The 22,127-nt window shown below is 39.8% G+C and overlaps 1 long non-coding RNA gene across 46 annotated transcripts in view; it reads left to right on the forward strand.

Moving 5' to 3' along the window:
- The window catches only part of LOC102401727, a 478,204-nt gene that overhangs the window by 149,610 nt on the left and 306,467 nt on the right, over nucleotides 1-22,127 (forward strand). For 3 of the 46 annotated variants that reach the window (XR_006544454.2, XR_006544415.2, XR_006544450.2), the window contains one exon: nucleotides 16,899-16,991. The exons of 40 other annotated variants lie outside the window; for them this stretch is intronic. This is a non-coding gene — a long non-coding RNA (uncharacterized LOC102401727). Of the gene's footprint in view, nucleotides 1-15,862; nucleotides 16,210-16,898; nucleotides 16,992-17,251; nucleotides 18,079-22,127 lie in introns of those variants that run through there. 3 more of the 46 variants (XR_006544410.2, XR_006544448.2, XR_006544461.2) reach the window with 2 other exon arrangements.

A 22,127-nucleotide genomic window follows, 5' to 3' on the forward strand; every position in this document is an offset into this window, starting at 1 on the left:
TAGACATAGAAATGCATCTAAGGAATGTTTGAAAGTGTTCCTTTATGTTTTAAAGTAATCCCTTGATGCTTTAGCAAGTGGCATATCATTTCCTGCTTTAGTTTTTTCTTAGGCAGACAAGCCAGGGCTGAAGGAGGGGTGAAAAGTTCACTCTCCGGAAGTGCTGTTTAGGTCTGAATCATGTGACAAGGAGCAGCCCAGGCTGTCAGCCATTCCCTGTGGATGTGAGTCTCTGAGACAAGGCTGCAGAAGAGAGGCTTCTTCTCAGTTCTGCTTTCTGTACTTAAATTGAAAATGAATGCATGGCACTGTTATTATTCCAGGAACTCACTATAATGCCCTTATTATTATCTAGATCTGTGCTTTAAAATTAAGTTTTAACCATGTAGTTATGCAATCGATTTTGTAGAGATCAGCATTATAAATAATAAACAAAATATAAACAGAGCACATTAAATATAATAAGAATGTTATTTTTGTGAAACTTTTGTTTAATACATATACACGCACACACACACACGTATGAACAAACATTTCCATAGGGTCCTGCACGTCTGTAGGACTTTTGGACATCATCCTGTAACTCCAATTCTGTTCATTTAAAAAGCCCAGTTTTCAAAGTGTATGTACTTGTCAATGAACATGTTCTTTTAAAATGTTCATAGTTTCATATTTTGAATTTATTGTACCTGCATTTTAATTTATGTAAATATGTTATATATCCTATAATATTTTCTCCACTCAGTGTTTTCAGGGCCATAAATACTGCTATATGTATACCTAACCTGTTGCATCTAACATCATGGAATGTTACAATGATATTATCACTGGTATATTACAGTGAAAGAAATAGAGGAAAACAGTAGAATGGGAAAGACTGGAGATCTCTTCAAGGAAATTAGAGATGCCAAGGCACAATAGATGGGCACAGTAAAGAACAGAAATGGTATGGACCTAACAGAAGCAGAAGATATTAAGAGGGGGCGAGAGTATACAGAACTATACAAAAAAGATCTTCATGACCCAGATAACCATGGTGGTATGACCACTCACCTAGAGCTAGACATCCTGGAGTCAATGAAGTCAAGTGGGCCTTAGGAAGCATCACTATTAACAAAGCTAGTGGAGGTGATGGAATTTAAGGTGAGCTATTTCAGGTCCTAAAAGATGATACTGTTAAAGTGCTGGACTTAATATACCAGAAAATTTGGAACACTCAGCAGTAGCCATAGGATTGGAAAAAGCCAGTTTTCATTCCAATCCCAAAGAAAGGCAATGCCAAAGAGTGTTCACACTACTGCACAGTTGCACTCATCTCACACGCTAGCAGAGTAATGCTCCAAATCCTCCAAGCCAGGCTTCAACAGTATGTGAACTGAGAACTTCCAGATGTTCAAGCTGGATTTAGAAAAGGCAGAGGAACCAGAGATCAAATTGCCAACATCCATTGAATCATTGAAAAAGCTAAGAGTTCCAGAAAAACATCTACTTTTGCTTTTTTGACTACACCAAAGCCTTTGACTGTGTGGATCATAACAAACTGTGGAAAATTCTTCAAGAGATGGGAATACCAGACCACCTGACCTGCCTCTTGAGAAATATGTATGCAGGTCAAAAAGCAAGAGTTAGAACTCGACATGGAACAACAGACTGGTTCCAAATTGGGAAAGGAGTACATCAAGGCTGTATATTGTCACCCTGCTTATTTAATTTATATGATGAATATATTATGTGAAATGTCGGGCTGGATAAAGCACAAGCTGGAATCAAGAGAAATATCAATAACCTTAGATATGTAGATGACATCACTGTTATGGCGGAAAGTGAAGAGGAACTAAAGAGCTTCTTGATGAAAGTGAAAGAGGTGAGTGAAAAAGCTGACTTAAAACTCAGCATTTGGAAAACTAAGATCATGGCATCTGGTCCCATTACCTCATGGCAAATGTATGGGGAAACAATGGAAACAGTGACAGACTTTATTTTTGGGGGCTCCAAAATCACTGCAATGATGACTGCAAGCCATGAAATTAAAAGATGCTTGCTCCTTGAAAGAAAGGCTATGACCAACCTAGACAGCATATTACAAAGCAGAGATATTACTTTGCTGACAAACGTCCTTCTAGTCAAAGCTGTGTATGGATGTGAGAGTTGGACCATAAAGAAAGCTGAGTACTGAAGAATTGATGCTTTTGAGCTGTGGTAATGGAGAAGACTCTTGAAAGTCCCTTGGACTGCAAGGAGATCAAACCAGTCCATCTTAAAGGAAATCAGTCCTGAATATTCATTGGAAGGACTGATGTTGAAGCTGAAGCTCCAATACTTTGGCCACCTGATGCAAAGAACTGACTCATTGGAAAAGACCCTGATGCTGGGGAAGATAGAAGGGAGGAGGAGAAGGGGATGACAGAGGATGAGATGGCATCACCAACTCGATGGACATGAGTTTGAGCAAGCTCCAGGAGTTGGTGATAGGGAAGCCTGGTGTGTTGCACTCCATGGGGTCGCAAAGAGCTGGACAGGACTGAGCAACTGAACTGAACCTGTTTCATCTCACATCATGTTACAATGTGCCTAGAACACAGTTGACTTATATTCTCCACCAGGAATGAACACCCAGTTGTCTTAAATTTTTTTAATTACAAAGTTTAAAAAACTTTTTGGTTTGTAGCATGTAGGATCTTAGTTCCCTAACCAGGGATCGAACCTGTGCGTGCTGACTGCCTGTGAAATCCATACACCCATGCTGTCTTCATCTTATCTCACCACTAACAGCTGCTGTGAACAGCCTCAAACACAGCCCCTCCTGGAAACTACCAAGGGGCCTTTATCTGGGATCTAGACTGATACAATCTCTGGGCCACAGGGCATATGTATACAGTTCAGATCCTGTGAAACAGTGTAATTTCTCAAAGTACTCTGGGATTACCTCCAAAATGATTCACTAGTCCACACTGCCACCAACTGTAAGAGTGCTTATATACCTGTATTCCCTCCAATACTTACCGTTAGTAAGTCTTCTCATTTCCCCTGTTTCTGTATAGTGGGTGTAAAATGACATCTTTTTGTTGCTTTTATCTGACACATTAATTTGACTATCTCTTGATGTGCTGTTTAGTTGATAAGTCCTGTCCAGCTCTTTTGCAACCTCATGGACTGTAGCCTGCAAGGTTCCTTTGTCCATGAGATTTCCCAGGCAAGAATACTGGAGTGGGTTGCCATTTCCTTCTTCAGGGGACCTTCCCTACCCAGGGATCAAACCCGTGTCTCGTGCATTAGCAGTCAGGTTCTTTACCGATAAACCAGCAGATATTCTTGTTGTCTTTTGGATGTTTCTCTTCCATAAATTTCCCCTTTAAATTTAGTGTGTATTTATCCACTGGAAGTTGTGTTTTTCCTGTTGATTTGCATAAGTTCTTTGTGTCTTCCAGATAGTCTCTAGGTGGTGTTAAACTTGACAAGTATTCTCCTAGCTTTTTATTTCTCTGTTAATGTTGTTCATGATGTGTTTTTAGTTAACAAAAAACCCCTAAATCTTTAATGTAGTATATCCAGATTTTACTGTGAAGACTTCATAATATAAGTTATTCTCTGTCCCCCCCGTCATAAAATTTATACTACCTATAGTTTATTTTTTCACATTTAGGTCTTTACCCCTCCGAAGAGTCCACTGTGTGTATAGGGTGGTAGGAGGGAAATCAGTTTTATATTTCCATATGATGGTTCTCATTTCCTTGGCAAGCTGGTACCCCTTTGTGCTCCACTGGTTTGTTTTTTAACCACAGTTCATGCTGTTTTGTTATTGTAGCTTGGTTGTATATTTCAATATATGAGTAAATCTTCCTTGTTGCTTTTCTTCAGAATGTACTTAGATGTCTGTGAACTTTATTTTTCCATTTGAATCTTAAATTTCTCACAATTCAACTAAATTTTTGATGAGAAATGTATTTGATTTTTTTTTTTTTTTTTGAGTTATGCCACGTGGCTTGTGGAATCTTAGTTCCCTGACCCGGGATTGAACCTAGGCCCTCTGTCCTCAGTGAGACACAGAGTCCTAAACATTTGACCACCAGGAAATTTCTATAATGTATTTGAATTTATAAAATACAACAGAAGTAGTAACATCTTTTTACTAAGTTCTATTTGCAACTTTCCAGTTTCTCTATTTCATCATCTTGTGTGAAATTTATTACAGTACAAATTACGAACCTTCTTACATTTCAAATTGTTCTTTATAGAGATAGAGCTATTCTTTTCAGCAGTTGGAGTCAATAGAAGATAAAGGCAAATAAAACAAATCCATAAAAATGATTCTAAAATAGTTGAAATATAGAAATTGAGAGTTTAACAGTTGTTCAAGTAACAATATCCTTTGATCGTGGATTATCTGTGTAATAAAAAAATCTTAAAGGTAATCTCAGACACTCCAACATACTGTAAATAACAAAATGAGTTCCCAGTGAGGTCAGACAACTCACTGAAGATTACAGAGTTAGGCTGTGAGAGAACCTCAAATTGAAATCGGATTTTCTCTTAGTTCATTACTTTTTCCAAGAAACCATGCCTGCAATCACCACGTAGCTCTAATACCTTGGCATTTAGTGTGTGTGTGTTTACCTGGTAGAGTTAATATTAGTTTGCTTATGCTTCAGAAGAAATCAGCTTCTTTTCTCACTGATGTTCACAGAAAGAATGATTGACCTGCTAAAGCCTTAAATTGGGAGTTGGGGGGAACACCTCTTGAACAGCATATTGTTTGTTATTAATAATGGTGTAAGTTAGTTTTGGGGTCTTTTTCAGCAGTAAGTCCCTTGCATTCAGCTGCAGTTGATAGAGACTTCAAAAGATGCAGAGGATGGGACTTGCACAAAATAATGGGCGCACATTAGCATGTTAATGAAGTGTTAAGAGTTCGGAGCTTGGTGAGCACGCTGAAGCCTGGGAGAAGGGCTCCGGCTCACTGCTGCACCTTTCAAATGGTGCCCGGCTCGGGGGAGGGCCGGTATTCACTGTTGACACACATTTACTTCTTCTCCCCCTGTACATGGGGAAACTTGATTTTTGCTATCTTTAACCCATCTAATTTCTCCCCAAATAAGTTGCTTTGGGAACAGAAATGAATGCTCTTCCTTTTTTTTCTCCAAGACAGCAGAACCCACAAGGGAATAATTACAAGTCTAATTCTTCTGTTCTAATGACATCAATTGAATACCATTAAAAAGTCAAAGCCCAAATGATTTTGCAGCATTTTTATTCAGCACATTTGAATCTATATAACAAGTCATTTTGCTGTGAGTTTGTGTAGTAGGGCCATTAGCTTAAATTCTCTGTGTGTGTATGTGTGTGTGTTTATGGGGTGAATCCTGTTGGTGGGTGACAGGGAAAATTCCTCCATGTTTCCTGAGGGTTAGTGAGATATTGGTCTACTCTTGCAGCCAATGTGGACACTACTTTCCCACGTAGAAAACCATAGAGATGTGGTTTTCCAACCCATATGGCTGGAGCCACATCGTCAGGCCCAGCGTTTCTTCAGAAATTCAGTGTATTTCCACTCACCTGTCAGAATTTCTTTGCCCGGCTGTTCCCTGCCTCCCTGCCGCCATCGATCTAAAACCAAGTTCACTGTCATGGGCTAAAACCCAGGCCTCCTTGAGTGTCGTCTTTCTTGAACTGTTAGCAGCCCTTTCTTTTCCAACCTTGTAGGCTCAACCCTGAGTGCAGGTCTCCGCACGCACACCTGCAGGCCCGTCCTCTCTCCCTGTCTTTTTAACCAAACTACCTTGTAAGCTCTTGGTCCCTGGACCCTGAACGTCAGATGTGACCTTTTTTAATCTATCCTCCTGGTCAACTTACTTAACTTCTGTGAACCTATGTGTTCATCCACCAAGTGTGAATGGTTGCAGCTTGAATTGTTTTGCAGATTAAAGAGATCACGAATGCCAAGTGCCCAATTTAGCGCCTGGCATAGAGTGGGTGCTCACTTCGTACCACCCTCCTCCTCAGGTTCTTTCAACAGGGATTTCTTTCTTTCCTATTCATAGAGCAAGCTCCTTGTTGATGTTTGTGCCTAGAGCACCTTTCTTCCTCAGCTCCGATTTCTCCTACGATGACTCCAAGCCAGAGCAGTCTCACCCAGCCCTGATACATCACTGCCTGGATATATTTTTAAGAATCTCTTTTATCTCTTGATATTATCATGTATTTGTTTAATAATGACATTATCTTGCATTTATTTGTTTAATGAATGTTTTTGCTCTCTGTTCTTCTTCCCCACTTCTTCACTATGCTGTGAACTCTATAAAAGCAAAAGCTGTGTCTGTCTGCCTTGTTGCTACAGCCTACAATAAGTAGGGAGCCTTAGATATCTTTTTAAGGTTTATGAGTCAGAACATGCAGCCCTAAGCCATTCAGGATGTAAAGCAGCTGCTGCAGGAAAAGGATGGAGAAGAATCTTCTAGAAATGAAGGTAGGGGATGAGCACCAACCTTGAAAGGCTTCCATGTATTATACATAGAAGAATCACCCTGGGGTGGTAATTATAAAGACGTCAGTAAGTCCATAAAATTAAGTTTTTCTTTTTGTTGGGTCGGTTTCTCATGGCCCTCCCATTCCTGGCATTGGACCTCTTTCAGCCTTGCCCCCAACCCTGCCCAGCCCTCCATCTGCTTTGTCCGTTACCAGGAACCTCATCCTTACTTGTAATCCTACTGCAGACCACCTAATGCTTCCTTTAGGGACCACAGGCTCAACCTTGCTAAAAGGCTTGGCCTCCCCCTGGTTTATACCCTACTCTAGCCTGCTCCTCCTGGGTCTGTGACAGCCTAAAAAGACGTGCGCCCTCACTGTCATCTTTGTTCCCATTCACTGGACAAATAAGCACGTGCTCTGTGTACTGTGTGAGGCTGTCCCATTTCAGTTCTAGTGTAGTAAGCCAGGGGAGAAAGCAGCACATTGACCTAGACCACTGTGGAGGCAGAAACTCTGGTCCCCAGGTCGCTGTCGCCACTCTGCTTCCCCCTACCTTCACACTTCCCTGCCTCTTCCTGATGCCTACTGGGTATATGTCACTCCACTGTGAGGAAAGTTCCGTGCTTCCTCCCCTATCGCAGGATGACTTGTGTTTCTTAGACAGGTGTTCCAGGCTCGCCCAAACTGGACTCCATTCGTTGCCACTCCTGATATCTAAGTCTTGTGAATGCTCAGTCTTGCTCTACCCTTGCCTACAGAGGTACATCTCTGCTGCAGTTAGCTTTGGTACGGTTGCATCTCAGCCTGCAGGAGCTGCATCTCCTCCTTTGTGCATTTTCATCTTGAGCTGGGTTTTAGGTTACAGTTCAAGTCTTGGTTATTCCAGGAAGCGACTCCAATTATTCCAGTTAAGACTCACCCCTCACTCCTCTTGAATTTCTCTTTTCTGCTGTGCTCTCATTTGGCTGGTAGCTTCTGCTGCTTACAATGCCATTCATGTCACTGTGAGGTTATTGGGCCCCTGAGTTGCCTTGAAAGCTCCTTAAGGGAAGGGATTTGATTTTCTTCCATTAAAAAGAAAGCTGTAACTTCTGTAACTGTTTACTGCTGAAGATGGCAGTGGTACATGCCATTTTTCTGGGCACTGTTTTCATATACTGTGCTGGATGTTATGCATGTAGTATCTTTCATTTTCCTATTACCCTATGACATAAAATTTATAGTATTGTACAAGAGAAAATTGAAATTCATTTGGCTGATAGTTGGGAATGTAGTTTCAAAGGTCAGTCTGATTTCAAAGCTTGTGCTCTTTTCCGTTGGTCAATGATGGGTGGTTCAGAGTGGTCCGTATTTGAAAATTTGGTGATAGATACCAGAAAGGAAAGTGAGATTTCTAATAGCATCAGAATACTCTAGAACCTGCTACCAAAGAGAAGGAATAGTGAAGACAGTAAAAGAGTGTGGGTCAGGCTGACACACAACACTCTCCCACTTAGAGCTTTGTGTGAGACTGTTTTTTAATTATTGTCTCCCCATTGGAAGATGAATCGGCAGTCAGTTCAATTGAATCAGGTAATGGGAAGCATTGACAAATAGATAAGATAATATCATTGATAATATCTGAAATGTATTTTAGTCATTGGTTTCAAGACTCCTTTACACATTTTTTACGTAGTGACATTTACAAGGAAGGGCACTATTGGTTTTCGACTTTTTTTTTTCCCTTCTAGGCTCTCTTGGGAGCCAGTTTGTTTAGTGGAAGGACCATTAGTTTTACAGCAAGTCAATGTGGTTTTAGATTATATTGAATAAAAGAGGAGAGAGGCCTAAGTGTAATTTCTAAATAATTTGTTGGGATTAAACTTATCTGTACTATCCAGCAGGTTATACTTGTAGATTTTGGGGCTTTTTAGGAAGGTATGTATTCTTCCATGTGTTCCTTTAAATGGTCCTGTCCTAAGAAAAAACCTTATATAACTTTGTTAAATCAGTTACTGGTATTCATTTTTTATGTGCACATTGTCATTGCTATAATTATTGCTGCCATCACCTGAAAAGCCCCAATAAATGGACACCAGGACCACAGAACCAGTCAGCTCTGAGTAAATGTTGATGTCAACTTTTGATGCAGTGGTGTAGAAGAGACTGGGAATAGAATTTCCTTGAAAATCAGAGCAAACAATTTAGCCTACCAGGGTTTAAGTTCCAAAAAACAAAATTACAGGATTAGACTGGATGGCCTCTAAGGTCTCTTGAGCTCAAAATTTTTCAGAATCCATGACTGTTAGTTCCACTTCTTGCCTCATTAATCTCTCCTCCAAAAGGAAACCTAATGTCTGACAAGGTCTGAGGACAGAGAAGTAGCATGTTCTTAGGAATTGGAAAGACTGTTGGAATGAAGTACTTATTTCCTTCACTCTGTGTTAAGAACATCAGTGCCTTGAACATCAGGGAATGAACAGGATATATCAAAGGGACTACTAGTCCTCTGTGATAAAGAAGTTTAAATTCCTGTTGTTCAGGACTTTTAAAAAACCTGTCCAGACATGACAAAGAGTGAGTTGGCACTGGGGTCCTAACTGTCCCAGAGTTTTTGTAACTTGAAATAACCAAACACAATGTTCTGTTCAGTTCAGTCGCTCAGTCATGTCTGACTCTTTGAGGCCCCATGAATCGCAGCACGCCAGGCCTCCCTGTCCATCACCAACTCCCGGAGTTCACTCAAACTCACGTCCATCGAGTCGGTGATGCCATCCAGCCATCTCATTCTCTGTCGTCCCCTTCTCCTCCTGCCCTCAATCCCTCCCAGCATCAGAGTCTTTTCCAGTGAGTCAACTCTTCGCATGAGGTGGCCAAAGTACTGGAGTTTCAGCTTTAGCATCATTCTTTCCAAAGAACACCCGGGACTGAGCTCCTTTGAATGGACTGGTTGGATCTCCTTGCAGTCCAAGGGACTGGCAAGAGTCTTCTCCAACACCACAGTTCAAAAGCATCAATTCTTCGGTACTCAGCCTTCTTCACAGTCCAACTCTCACATCCATACATGACCACTGGAAAAACCATAGCCTTGACTAGACGGACCTTGGTTGGCAAAGTAATGTCTCTGCTTTTGAATATGCTCTCTAGGTTGGTCATAACTTTCCTTCTGAGGAGTAAGTGCCTTTTAATTTCATGGCTGCAGTCACCATCTGCAGTGATTTTGGAGCCCCAAAAAAAAAAGTCTGACACTGTTTCTACTGTTTCCCCATCTGTTTCCCATGAAGTGATGGGACCAGACAATCTTATAGTATGACTAACAAATTTACACAATTCTTCTGTCTGCACAGAGCATTCTACCCAGGGTGGACTTAATGTTAAGTCAGTATTACTGTCCCCACTTTTCAGATTAGAAAACTGAGGTGTTGGAGACGTGACTTCCTCGTGGGCACACAGAGTGCTGGAGCAACCATCCAGTCGTGATTATCTGTGCGTGCTTGCCCACTATCCTAGTTGGTTGCCCTGTGCTCATGTCTGTCAACATCAGATATTCTACCTGAAGTATTACTTACAGTCTCAAGTTCCAGCTCTGTTTCTGTAGTTAGCTGTGTACAGCGTATGTGCTGAAACTCACTACCAGATCTTTTCGGTGTTATGACTTAATTAAATGTTGAATAATAATGAAGGCGCACTTCTATAGGAAGTGTGAAAACACTGTTTATAACTGACAAGATCAACTCACCGTTATGTCTGTCAAGGTACAATAATGCAAATCGTAAAGTGCCAGACAAGGCCTTTTCTGTCATCTCATTCTTAAAATTAGGGGTGAGTGATACCAATAAAAAGAAATGAGTGTTTGTTTCAGTTGTACTTTTCCTTTCTAAAATACTCATGGGGCAATCTGTTTCCCATTTTTATAATAATTCATTGCCTTTCTGCAGATGCTAATAATGTCTGAAAAATATCTGTGGTTCACTAAAAATCAAATGACACAGTATTTTAAAATATGCTTTTTTTTTTTTTTTAAAGATGGATGCTCCCTGCTACTTTTTACCTTGGGTCCTAAGGTAGTTGCCTGAGATGTTGGGAGTCCACCATGTTTGATCTGTTAATGTGTGAGTGCTCAGCTGCACAGTTGTGTCCAACTCTTTGGACTGTAGCCCGCAAGGCTCCTCTGTCCATGGAATTTTGCAGGCAAGAATATTGGAACAAGTTGCCATTTCCTACTCCAGTGGATCTTCCCGACCCAGAGATTGAACCTGTGTCTCTGCATCTCCTGCGGGTGAGGAGGTGGATTCTTTACCACTGAGCTACTTGGGAAGCCCTTGATCTGTTAAAATTGAATCCTAATTATAGTTGCAAATATTATTCTTGTATTCTAGGTTTTTGAATCACGGCTCAAGCAGTGAATTTTTTCTTACTGATTGAGCTTTCTGGAGCCATGCCGTCCAGCATGGTGGCCACTATCCAGTGAAGTGATGTGAAAGTCGCTCAGTTGTGTCTGACTCTCTGCGACCCCATGAACTATAGTCCATGAAATTCTCCAGGCCAGAGTACTGGAGTGGGTATCCTTTCCCTTTTCCAGGGGATCTTCCCAACTCAGGGATCGAACCCAGGTCTCCTGCATTGCAAGTGAATTCTTTACCAGCTGAGCCACAAGGGAAGCCCAAGAATACTGGAGTGGGTAGCCTATGCCTTCTCTAGCAGATCTTCCCGACCCAGGAATCGAACTGGGGTCTCCTGCATTGCAGGCAGATTCTTTACCAGCTGAGCTATGAGGGAGGGTCCACGTGCAGGTCTCTAAATTTCAAATAAAATCAATTAACATGAAATAAAACTGAAAATTTGGTTCCTCCATTACAATAGCTACATTTCAGTGCTTAGTAGCTGGGAACTACCAGGCCGAAAAGTGTATATGTAGGTGGTTTCTGTCATCATAGAAAGTTCAGGGATGATCTAGGCTCATCTTGCTGTTGTTCAGTCGCTAAGTTGTGTCCATGAACTGCAGCACACCAGGCTTAATGATTTTGTAAAAGATTTTATTTTTATGATTTTGAAATTTAAGACAGGTTTTAGAGCAGTTTAAGGTTCACAGCAAAATGAAGAGATTTCCCATATACCTCCCCCCAGCCCTCACATACATCATCAGCATTCCCCAGAAGAGTAGTACATCTGATAAACCTGTGCTGACCCGTGGTAATGGCCCAGAGTCCATCGTTGACAGTTTCTTCTTGGTGTTGTATCTTTGCTTTGGACAAATGTATAATAATATGTATCCATCATTATGGTATACAAAGTATTCTCACTGCCCCTGAAATCATCTGCCTTCCACCTATTCATTCCTTTCCTTCCCAGCAACCACTAATCTTTTTAGTGTCTCTGTAACAATGCTGTTTCCAGGATGTGATTGAGTTGGTATCTCACAGTGGGTAGCCTTCTCCAGTTGGCTTCTTTCATTTCATAATATACATTTAAATTTCCTCTATGTATTTTCATGGCCTGACAGCTTATTTCCTCTTAGAACTGGATAGTAGTCCATTGTCTGAATATACCATAGCTTCTTTATCCATTCACCTAATGAAGGACATCTTGAGTGCTTCCAAATTTTGGCAGTTATGAATAAAGCTGTCATAAATATGTGTGCAGGCTTTTATGTGGACATAAGTATTCAACTCCTTTGGTAAATACCAAGGATCATGATTGCCAGATCATATGGTAAGAAAATCTTTAGTTTTGCAAGAAACTGTCAAACTGTCTTTGAAAGCGACTTTACTATTCTGCATTCCAATCAGCAATGAATGAGAGTTCCTGTTGTTTGACATCCTGGCCAACATTTGGTGTTGTCAGGGTTCTGGATTTTGGCCATTTTAATAGATGTGTAGTGATATCTTATTGTCTTAATTGCCTTTCCTTGATGACATACAATGAGTATCTTTTCATGTGCTTATTTGTCTGCATGTCTTCCTTGGTGAAATAGCTTTTAAGATCTTTGGCCCGTTTTTTCTTCATGTTGTTTTCTTACTGTTGAGTTTTAAGTGTTGTCTGTGTGTATTTTTGATACTAGACCTTTATCAGATAAATATTTTCCCCCAGTCTGTGGCTTGTCCTCATGCTTGTGACATTTTCTTCGATAGAACAGAGGTTTTAACTTTAATGACATCCAGCTTATCAATTGGCACCCCACTCCAGTACTCTTGCCTGGAGTATCCCATGGACAGAGGAGCCTGGTGGGCTGCAGTCCATGGGGTCGTGAAGAGTCGGACACGACTGAGCGACTTCACTTTCACTTTTCACTTTCAGGCATTGGAGAAGGAAATGGCAACCCACTCCAGTGTTCTTGCCTGGAGAATCCCAGGGACCGGGGAGCCTGGTGGGCTGCCGTCTGTGGGGTCGCACAGAGTCGGACATGACTGAAGTGACTTGGCAGCAGCAGCAGGTTATCAATTCTTTCTTTCATGGATTGTGCCTTTCGTGTTATATCTAAAAAGTCCTTTTCATACCCAAGGTCATCTACGTTTTCTCCTGTGGTTAACTTCTGTGGTGAGTTATATAGTTTTGTGTTTGACATTTAGGTCTTCCATGATCCATTTTGAGTTAATTTTTGTGATGAGTGTAAGGTCTGTGTCTGGGTTAATTTTTTTTTTTTTCCATGTGGACGTCCAGTTCCAGCACCATTTGTTGAAAATACTATCCTTGTTGCATTGTGTCCCTTTTGTTCCTTTGCAAAGACCAGTATTTGTAGGTATTTATGTGGGTCTATTTCTAGACTCTTTGTTCCATTCATGTGTTTTCTATTCTTTCACTGGTATCCCACTGTCTTGATTACTGTAGCTCTCCGGTAAGTCTTGACATCATGTAGCAATGATCTGCTTGTAATAACCTGTTTATTTGGATTAAAACATTTCAAACTGGATTATCTCCATAAAAGGTAACCAGATCTTGTTGCCAGAAGAAGTTCTGGTGTGAATAGTGTGCTTTGCAGACATGGGGAGATAGGTCTCGTTGTACTTAGGCAGCTGTGGACTGTGTCCTTTGCTGTAGTCTATGTAAATAGCCTTGGCTACCGTACTTTAACCTTGTGTCAGGACATATATTCTAAAGAGCTCTAATTGTATTAATTCCATTGTGCCACAGATTTCAACCGATTCTATCTTTGGTGAGTGGACTTGGTCAGAAGCAGCCACCGACTCAAACTAATTTAGTGTAAAATCCTAACACAGAGAGCCTTATGTTACAGAACCACTTGCTTCAGTTCATTTTGTAGTCTCGAGATTGTCCTACAGAAATTCACCCTCGAGGTCCGCAGAGAGTTCAGCAGACTGTCTGGTGGCTGTCTGTCCAAGTTCCTTGAGGCAAAGAAAGGAGACAACGGATCCTTGTTCTTCGACAGCTTTATTGAATATATTCAGTCTCAAGTTTTGAATAATTTGTTTAACTAGAGATATTCTGCACAGTGAATAAAATGTCTTTGGTATGAAATTTAATGCTTATGGTATCTTCAGAATAATTTCAACATTTGCCAGATCTTTGTATCTATTGCCCAACTCTGAGTAGGTGTCCAAATGACTTTACTATTTGAAAAGAAAATACCACATTTCTGACTTTTCATCCCTAGTAACAGCTGGAAAGTGTAGAAAATGTGTTTTAAAAAAAAGATACAAAAATGATTGCTTTTAATGTTTCTCTTGATCTTACTCCCCCAGGCATACAATATTCGCCCAATTTTCACTAATTCTTACATTTGTCATTTATAGATGAACAAGTAGAACAGTATATAAAAGATAAATCACAAGCTGCACAATGAGCTAAATGGTATTAAAAAAATGACTAGGCAAGCATACTCCAAGGGTTTATATGAAATTAAACATGAATTTTAGGACAGGTCCGTTTTTCAGCTGGTATTGGTGGTTTTTTAAGATCTCTTGTGATTGTGAATAATCTCACTTAAATGTGTTCACTATAAGTTAGCTTAATATACTTTTTGCTTTGTTAAGATGATGTTCTAGCTGCTGTGTTTTTTGTTTGTTTGTTTGTTTTTGCACCAGACCTCATGCATACTATTAGGGAGACGGAATGGTGACTCACCTCCTGGGTCCCTGGCAACCCCCTCATTTAAGACACCTGTTTATGGACAGACCTGAAGCAGGAATGAGAGGTGGGCGGCTCCTCCAGTGGTAGGATCTTAGCTTGCTGTGTTGGGTAGCTTACAAAGGGTGTCAGCTGTTTATCATCTTTCCACATGCTGTCCAGTTTGAATCTGGTCAGATTAACACTTAGAAAGCTTCTGTAGTCAATTAAGAGCGCATACCTAAGAGTCCTTCCCAACAGATGGCTTTGCAACATTTACTGCCCTAAGAGTTTTCCCTTCTTAAAGTATAACCTTACCTGCTATGGCTGCCATGCTTAAACTGGTTCTTTTGAAAGTGACAAATTGTTAAGGTTGTATTCGTTTTATAATGCACCTTGGTTTTAAGTAACTCAAAGAATTTAGTTAATAGAATTATCTCTGTTCACCTTTCTGTTTTTGTAAATGATTTACCTAGACTTAAAAGCAACTGAGCAACCCTTCCTAAATTCACAGGCAGAGAGTGTTTATTTTGCATCCTGGTGGTCCCTTAGAATTTGTTGGTTTTGTTTGAAGGTTCAGAGCAGAAAGATAAAATGGGTGATGTTATGTTCAAAGTAGAAATTGTAATAATGTTAAGCTGGAATGCTTTCATTTTTTTTTTTTTTTTTTTTTTTACATATGGGGTTGTAGGAATGAATGAAGGGAGAGAGACAAGCACAGTATTGACTACTATTAAAATAATGCTGCCAAAATAGGAGATATATCTCTTCTATGTGAAGGAAAGCTGTGAGTACATATGAAGGGCAAAAAAGGAAGGTCATGCAAAATTTAGTTTTGAAAACTCGAAGTCCTTTGTTAGTTCCTGCTTGGTATTAGGGATTTCGGAGAAGACAGTATGTATTTGTATTTTCCATTTCCATTTAACTTGATTTTCTAATCTTTCATATTTGGCCAGCTACTTTTTGAGAACATATTGTACACATGTTCTGATGCTGTTTGAAGGCCCTCTGAGAGGCAAGAGTTGATTGAAAGCTCTCAGTTCTACTGAAGTGGGTGGCCCAAGAGCTCGAACTGAACAGCTGCCACACACCCATTGAACTTTTGTCATTTATAAATTATTTTCCATGCCATCTGGAGCAAGAATGGTGCCATGGTTTAGAGAAGTTCTTTGTGGGGTGCATTCGTATCCAGTGCTTCTGCAATTTGCTTATTACCAGAGTCAATTGAAGTTTCCAAATCTTTATTTGCTTGGAGGTTTTAGATGTGAATAAATGAGTGATTTCTTTAAATGTCATTTTAAAGACACTGCCTCCACCCCTACTAGCATTTTCTCCTCCCTCTTTTCCCTTCCAGTGACTACATCCTGCCTGCTTTCAGCTCCAGTGGAAAATACATTAATCCCAAAGTCTCCATGAGGTTTCCTGTTTGATGACATAATCAGAAAATCCTTCTCACTTTGCCCTTGGGGTTGCTGTCTGGATGTTATGTTGTCTTGGTGGGCGTAACTCAGCCATCAGAAAAAATCAGCACAGACCATAAACTCGGAGCCTGAAATGCATTAATATCATGTTAAAAGGAAGAAAGCTGTGGGCATGTCTGCAGCACTGGTGGAGAATTTCATTAATCTGCAGATTCTCGCTGGCATCGGCTGGTGACTCCAGTGCATATGGCATGAGCTGGTGCAGTGCCGCTGGCAGGAGGTATTTGAACCACTCTAGTGTGAGCTGTTAGACTACATCTCATGGAAATGTACCACAAACGCGTGACTGCTAGACTTTGGTAGTATTGATATGTTGAAATTAACTCCCGCCCGCCCACCCCAACTGGTGCCCCGTTACCCCACCAAGTCTGTTTCCCTAATGAGTGTTGCTTTTGGTTGTTGATCATAGGAAGCTAGAACAAAGAAAACTGCTGGGATGAGTCGGGCAGTACCTTTTATAACAATAAAAGTAACATGGCATCTGACATGTAAAGTGCTTTGTACAATTTGGAAGTTACTATGAGGCAAGAACTTCAGTAGCTGTGAATTCCTTGGAAAGGAGAAACTGATACAAAAGTTGAACCAAGAATAGGACATTTAGATGCCAAAGGACAGGTATGGTTGTGCAAGACCAGAAGTTTATTGGCAAAAAAAGTTGCACATATGCCCAAATATGGATTTTTCCTTAGCTATTTGGAGAATTTTCCATGTTTCTGTTGTTTTGGTAGGCTGCCATAACCCCCCATTAGGTTGACTTGGATTGTGGTATCTCCCGCCTCGGATCTTAGAAGTCCAGGTTGATTGGCACTGGTTCAGGATGAGAACAAGGAGCAGGTCCCTTAGCAGGATGTAAATGATCTAGATGCAAGCTGTCTTCATGCCTCTTCCTCCTGTTGTACTCGTTCACAGGAGGCTAGCAAGAAAAAGAAAAACCATGTTGCCTGATAGAGCTTCACTGAAAGAAGTTAAAGAGGAAGGAGAGGACCTTGAACCCCAGTCCCAGTAAGTTGAAAGCCTGGAAAGATGTCACCATTTCTGCCTCTTTGTGTCAGAGATACTGTTGGGTTTTTCATATTCAAGAGGCAATATCCCTTTCACAGTTGTTTCCCGTATGGTTGGGAAGTTTGGACCACATAAATACTAGAATGGAAAAATATATTCCTTTATGGCTATTGTGAACTCTTTTGAAGTATAAAAATCAAAATGGCATGGAGATGGCATGGAAAATAATTTCAGGTTCTATGATTTGTTTTCTTTTACAGTGCATAGTGACTACATGCCCAAACTGAAAGCGTTTACTCTCAACATAGGATCTTTAAACCATTGTATGTCTTGATACTTTGATAATGCTACTTCCTGGATGGGAAAGGATGTTAAATACCACATCTGATGGGTGAATCACTTTTTCTACCCATGACATTCGGCAGAAATGATATCTGAGCCAAGATGGAGTAGAGCTGACCATAGAGAGTTGATACTCTCTGGAGTCCCTGCAGTCTTTGAGTACCTCCCACACTTGTACCGGTCAGGAGTCTAACTTTCCTTTTTTGGTGACTTTGTACTGTTTTCGCTTTGCTAAACTGAAATGGTAATTCCCAGAATTCCTTTCTCACGCAGTCCCCATTTATGGTTCTTGGTTAGGCTTGGCCACAAGAGAAACGTGCAAGATTTTGGAGGTGGAAGTAAAAGAGCAGTCAGTTTTCGTGCTCTGCAGGTTGACATAGGGCACCAGGCACTGTGCGGCTCACACGCCGTGTCCTTCATCTCTGGCCCCCGGTGCTGGTTTGGGTCTCCTCTTCCTCTGCCTCCTCCATTGGCCTCTCCACATCCTGCGAGTGTGAATGCAGGTGCGCTTCTCTGTGGTGAAGGCACCAGCGTCTCCTGCCGGCCCTGCCTCCTCCTTCACATTGGAGAGATGGTGGGAGACATGGGTCTCAGTTTTCCCTTGTTGCCCCCCACTTCATATCCAGCTCTCGTTTCTCAACTGCCTCGCCTTCCCTGAGCTATAGCGATTCCAGACCAAACAGTACACATAGCCCCTACCATGTGTAAGTTTTAATTCCTTTAATAAATCCCTTATTTTATTTTATTCATAGTGATTCGTATAATTTCCTGATCAAACTCTAATACATGATTGACTTGTTCTGTTTCTTCCCTCTCATGACAGTCTAACACATGTGTATTTGGAGACAGCTATTGGTCTTTTCTTCCTGTCCATAGTTACATTTTCTCTAGTTTAATACCAGTAATTCCTTCAGATGGTCTTCATATATCATGGTTTCTTGTCCCCTTATCATCTTGATAACTGTTCTCTGGTGGTCCACTGCCCCTCTTATGGTCTTCACAAAGCACTGAAGGATCTTGCATAGCCAAGAGACAGATGATGATCCTTTTTTCTCTGGACATGAAATGCAGCTTGGCTGAACTAGTGAATCGACTGTCTCATAACGCTCATGGAGCTATTTCAGGACATCCATGTAACAAAATGGCACCCATCTGGACACACAGGTCAGATTTGATGTCATTTCTCAGATATTTCCCCTCAACTTCTGCTTGTTGAGATTTGTTGATATATATCCTTCATCTATGGTTGTTTACTGTCCCAGGCTTTGGTCAAAATGTGAAGTCAAGAGACTTAAGATTAAGTCCTAGCTCTGTTTTCTAGCTTTGTTATTTGAAGTTATTAATTCAGTCAAGATGTCTCAGTTTCCTCATTTATAAAATGGAAAATAATGTTTCAACTCCCTCATCAGATAGTTGTGAAGGCAAAGGGTGATAGTGTAGGTAGAAGTGTTTGTGGCTAAAAAATAATGTATAACACAAGTTGTTTATTGAGCAATTAAAAAATGCGACAAATACTCTTTTTGCTTCATTCAGGTGATTTGTTTAAAAACAAACAAAAAACCAAAAAACAAAAAATGGTGAAGCAGAGGGACCAAGGGCAAATCCTCATCTTGGACGTTGACACCATTTTGATTCAAAGGTTTATTAGTCTTAACAAAGTGCCCTGGCATTCGGCCTGTATTTTTACATCTTGTCCTTTGAGGTTCATGAGTCTTTTGTCAGATTCTTTCCTCCATTCCAGTTGTATTTTTTCCAGTGTATTCCCTGATCTGCCAGGCTACCAGCCTTGTCAGAGAAGGAAACGAGGTCTGTCTTGTCCCTGTTGAACCCACGTTGTGTGCCAGGATTGTTGCGCTTTGAGTTGTCACAAACCATTCTTCTAATGATTTTCCAAGAAATCTTGTCCGGGATCAACAGTCAGTGCCCTGGTGCTGTAGAATATTGGGATTTTTTTTTTCTTTCTTTCTTTTTTTTCCAAAAAAAAAAAAAGACAGGCTTTTTTCTTGCCTGTCTTTTTGAAAGTGAGAATTTTATTTCCTTCATCTCCAGTCTTTTGGCACCAAATCTGTTTCTCCATCAGCGTTTACAAGAAGGAAGATTCAAAGAGCAATTAACTTTCAGGTCCAGATTGCATTTACATTGCGTTTCTGATGGCTCATGTCATTTTTGCCAATATTGTGGTAAACCTTTAGCAACAGGGAGGTGTGTCTGCTGTTGTAAACTAATTCAGATTAGTTAAAGCCCAGGTAATTGAAAGACTTGGGAAATGCAGTCTTAAATATTATAAGTGCCTTTTAAAAATCAAGTGTTGCTTTCAGTTCTCCTTATAAAAGTGAAACCGATAACATAAAAAGCCAATATATCTTTAAGGATGTTTTAATAACACATTTTATTATTGAAGAATTGGACTTTTTTTTTTTTTTTTTAAAGTGAAGGAATCCTGAGAGAAACCCATTGAATGAATTTTTTACTTGGCCCTGTTTGTCTGATACGGACTTGGAGAGATGATGAGATGATTTGCTCTTAAGGCTTTGTTCTAATAATAATAAAAGACAATTAAGCAGTCAGCTAATATGTTCTATGTTATATTTCAGACATTTTACATGTATTGACTCATTTAGTACAATTATTCTGCAAGATAGGGGGTTTCTAAATTTTGGAGATGAGAAAACAGACTCAAGCAACTTGAGTAAAATGCTTAATAAGTGCCAAGCTGGAATCTGAATTTAGATCATCTGATTGCAAAGCTGCAGGTTTTTTCATTACACCACAATGTAACTTTAAACGCCATTTTCCATTTGACTTTAAAATGTTTACTTATTTAGTATTATGATGATCATGCTGAGTGACCTTTAACTTGGGCCATGCCAGTGGAAATTGCTTTAATAAAGCTGTGTTACAGTAATAAGCTGAGTGATTGTTGACTTTGAGCTGCTTTATAAATTTTAGATGAAAGAAATGTACCAATGAGAAAGGAGCCTTTATCAATCGCAGGTCATAACTGGAGATTTTGCTTTATTTATTACAAATCAATTAATGGTTCTTTCCTCTAACACCCCATCAATCAATGCTTAGAAGTTTCCATTGATAAGGATACCTCACCAAAAGAAATCAATTCTCCTTTGTCATTTTGACAGAAAGTAGCTATAAAGGTGAATTAATCCAGAATGCAATAGGGAAATACCTACAGGCTGAGGCTAAAACCTAATTCTGTAAAATCAAAATTGTCTTAAGACAATTTCAAGATCAATGATAGCAGCAAAAGGCTTTGCCCCTTGTTCCCATAGTAAAAATTAATTTGTCTGTCTAACATAAGACTTGAAAACTACTTTTGTTTTTTTCATTTCACCACTCTGGTCCCATTGCCAGATGCCGTAGAAAGGCTCGAAATAGTGTGTGCTCTGTTTCCCAAGGCTTGGTTTGGAATTTAAGCCATTTTAATAGGGAACTTGTATAAGAAAATCTAGTGTAATGCCTGAAAAATGTACAGTTGCAGATCTTCATGAAACTGTTCGCTGGCTCTGATACAAGGTTTCTGGAAGAGTGGTCCAAAAGAATCTTTGGAAAGGAGAATTTTCATTAACACAGGCTCACCAGAGGAATGTTTGAACCCGTGTGAGTGCAGACCAACCAACAGCTCTCTGCATTCAGTATTACTAACAGCATTTTGGAATGCAGCAACCTCAGAAGCTGTATCTGTAGCATCTTATTTTAAAAGTTGATTGCAAACATGTGAGTAGTTACCATGATGATGGCCCAAATTAGGGCATGCTATTTCCATAGTACTTATGGAAATTCATTTTTAAGGAAGTTTAAAAATTAGACATTAAAAATCCTCTCTGCTTAACTGTGCTATAAAGTACTCAAGAAACATTTATGCTTCTATTTCATGTTTATCCCCAGGCTGAAAAATCTTAAACCACATTTAGCCCCTTCCTTCGAGGATATTGCCTCGATTTTTTGATTTGTATAACTTACATTATATAGGTCAAGTCCTTGACTAGAAACTCATCTAAATAAGGTTTGCTTCTATATCTCCATGTTTAAATAGCTTTGGGGGAACTCTACTTAACTAAATGGCCTTCCCTAAAGTAAGACAGTAAGCGTTGAGTGTTTGATTTTCTTTAAAAGAATTCTTTTCTCAATAAAGTTACCATTCTTTTTAGAAGCATAAAAGTAGTTTTGCATGCGTGTTTCTCCTATAAATACATTTGGAGGCCTTTGGAGAAAATCCTTACATTTTTATTGTATATAACTTATATGTATAAAATTTGATGTTGGACAGTACTTTATTGGCTATTTCTTAAGTCTCAAATTCCAGTCAAGTTCAGTTTTCCCTTGGATAAGTTATAAGATTTCTTGGTCTGTCACCTAGTACTTGGCTCCTAGAGGTGTAGGGTAAGTGATGAGTATCTGGTTTAGAAACAGCATGATCTGTTTTTAAAATAGTGTAACTCTAAGATATGGTTATACTATTTTCAGCCTCTTTTAGTCAGTGCTTTGGGTAAAAAAAGATAAAATACTTAAATTCACTAAAAATAAGTATCACGTCCATTTTCCACAAGTAGCAATCAGACTGTCACCTAATTAAATAAAATGTGTTCTTAGCTTGCTGGTACTGAAGCAATCTTATAAGTGATATTTTGAATCAACATCGCCACAATGAATACAGCTAAATTATGCTATTTTAGTTTAATTTCAGATGGGAGACTAGAAGCTGAGACATCAAATAAGTCTCTGTAATTTAAAAGGAATTGATATCATTCAAAATAGTTCTCTGGTAACAGCAGAACT

This window comes from Bubalus bubalis, chromosome 2, assembly GCF_019923935.1.
Source record: "Bubalus bubalis isolate 160015118507 breed Murrah chromosome 2, NDDB_SH_1, whole genome shotgun sequence".
Taxonomy (NCBI): domain Eukaryota; kingdom Metazoa; phylum Chordata; class Mammalia; order Artiodactyla; family Bovidae; genus Bubalus; species Bubalus bubalis.